General features: G+C 32.5%; 1 pseudogene; it reads right to left on the bottom strand.

Annotated features, from left to right (window-relative positions):
* Positions 1 to 656: 656 nt before the first annotated feature.
* Positions 657 to 1,331, bottom strand: LOC100658341 (cysteine protease ATG4C-like; annotated as a pseudogene).
* Between the last annotated feature and the right edge of the window lie 1,473 nt (positions 1,332 to 2,804).

Raw genomic sequence — 2,804 nt, 5'->3', positions numbered from 1 at the left:
TATTGCTATGAATTCGTCTCTTAGCACTGCTTTTGCTATGTCCCAAAGGATTTGGTATGTTGTGTTTTCATTCTCATTTGATTCAAAGAATTTTTTTTAATTTCATTTTTAATTGCTTCTGTTATCCAATAATTTTTATGTGGGGGTGTTATTGAGTTTCTGTGTATTCAATTTTTTCCTTGTTCTTTTGTTATTGATTTCTTATTTTAGTTTTTACAGCCAGAATCACTCAATTATTTATTTGAATCCAAGATTCATTAGATCACTTATCTTGCAGAAAAACATCTTTAAAACTTGTATAATTTCAAATGTTCTTTTTTTACTTTTTGCTTTTTATTCATTTATTTATTGTACTTTAGATGAAGGTTTACAAAACAAACTAGTTTCTCATCAAGCAGTTAGTACACGCGTTGTTCTATGACATTGGTTAACAATGCCACGACATGTCAACACTCTTCCTTCTCAACCCTGGGTTCCCTGTTACCAGCTTTCCTGTTCCCTCCTGTTTTCCAGTCCCTGCCCCAGCAAATGTTCTTTTTTTAAAAGGACATGTAAAATTAAGATATTTGTGAAAATAAACCAGTTTCAAATATACTTGTTTCTCTTCATTTTCCCCCTTGCAAAGGAGTTCTCATCAAGCACCAATGTGCTAATCATTAAAGCAAGAGAAACTCTTCTGTGCTAAACCTTTTTAATCTTTTCATCCTCTGAAAAAAGGGCTTCTTCATTGGTTATAGTAGATGTAAAATCACAGTCTTTGGAACGATCATTTACCAAAAAAAAAAAAAAAAGTGGATATTTCTACTTAGAAGAAACTTTTAGCATCTTAGTGATTTCTTCATAAGCTTGTTCGAAGACCTGTACATTTCGACAGTAAAATCCTATTGTATAGCTAGGATCCATTTTTCCAAATGACATCTTTTTGGGAGAAGGGCAGTGGAATGTCTCAAGAAGGAAATCCTTTATGCTGACATCTACAAAATATTGGTAGTCCATGTAAATCAAACTTTCATCTTGAAATTCAGCAAAGTAGTATGACAGCTTAGGTTCACCACCAATAATAACTACACAATATTCAATCATTAAAATTCTGTTTACAAACTCTAAGTAGTTGATATCGGCTCTTTCTCCACCAAGACTAACAGAAACTAGAATAACAGCTTTGTCGTCTGGACTATCAGAGGCCATGGAAGCGCACTGTTTAAAATTACATCAGAATTGTAAACTCTACCAAGAAATTGTAATATGAGTCCTTGAGTCAATAGTATCTGGCCAGTTCTCAGTGTACAACTCCAACCACAATCTGTTGTCAAGGCTGAGCCTTCTATCTGAGGAAATTATTCCCTGTAGGTTAGTCATATTCTAGAAGTAAAACCTTTACAAAATTTTTGTACGTTTTCTGAAATTACACAATCTTCTATTGCACATCCTGGTCTTGCAGGTAACATTTTATTTTCATCTTCATATTTTAAATGATAACATTTCCAAGCAATGATACGTGGGAATTTCTACCAAAATAGGTCTTTGTTTTCAACACCCAAATATACTTCACATTGTCCAAGCAGATATAAATTTAGTTTTTAGCTTGTCAACTTCATCTGTTCCCATAGCCTCCATATTAAAATTCTAAAGAAAAAGCCATCACTTGGTTGCAGTCATCTGCAGATTTTAATCTTTTGTAACTGACTAAACAGGAGGTCTGGAGAAATGCAAAGAATGTGTAGGAGCCATCAACCTGGGAAATGCTCCACCTTTAGCAGCTACCACCATCAAAGTAGCCCATATGCACACAAATGCTCCTATCTCTATTCTACAGCCACTGATTTCTAATTTTATAGCATTATAATCAGAGATGTTTTGTATTATTTCAATGTTTTTGAATTTATCGAGACTTGTTTTGTGGCTTAAAATATGGTCTATTCTGGAGAAGGATCCATGTGTGTTAAAGAAGAATGTGTACTGTGCTGCTGCTGGATGGTGTGTTCTGTATATGTCTATGAGGTCCAGTTGGTTCATTCTGTTATTTAGATCTTCTATATCTTTGTTGAGTTTCTACCTGTTCTTCCCATCATCAAAAGAGGTGTGTTAAATTCTCCTACTATTATTGTAGAACTGTCTAGTTCTCTTTTCAATTCTGTTAGAGTTTGTTTTATGTATTTTGGAGCTCTGTAATTGGGTGCATAAATATTTATATGGTTATGTCATCTTGGTAGATTGACCCTTTGATCATTATATAATGCCTTTCTTTGTCTCTTATAATGGATTTGACTTAAAGTCTATTTTATCAGAGATTATTATTGCCACTCTTGCTCTCTTTTGATTCTGTTTGCTTGATATATTTTTTCCATCCTTTGATTTTTAACCTATTTATTTCTTTGTGTCTACAGTGTGTATTTCCTAGGCAACATATTGATGGGTCTTTTTTTTTTTTTTTATCCAATCTTCCACTCTCTGTCTCATGACTGGTGCATTTAAACCATTTATAATCAGTGTGATTATCGATAGGTATGAATTTATTTTTGTCATTTTGTTATGCTTTTTTTTGTAGCATTATGGTTTCTTTGTTTTCATTAATTTTCTGTGCTGAGTTCTTTTTGTTTATGGATTTTCTTTTCTTGTCCTTTGCTGTTGTTGATTTTGTGTTTACTGAGTCTTTTTTTTTAATTTTCTTCTTTATTTTGATGAGTATATTTATTAATTTTCTTTGTGGTTTCTCTGAAATTTACTATTATCTTCCTAAGTTTAAAACAGTCTGTTATATCTTGATATCACCTTGACTTCATCTTCATATGGAAATTTTATAA

Source organism: Loxodonta africana, chromosome X (genome assembly GCF_030014295.1).
Source record: "Loxodonta africana isolate mLoxAfr1 chromosome X, mLoxAfr1.hap2, whole genome shotgun sequence".
Classification (NCBI taxonomy): domain Eukaryota; kingdom Metazoa; phylum Chordata; class Mammalia; order Proboscidea; family Elephantidae; genus Loxodonta; species Loxodonta africana.
The sequence above is the reverse complement of the archived record's forward strand: the minus strand, read 5'-3'. Positions and strand labels throughout refer to the sequence as shown.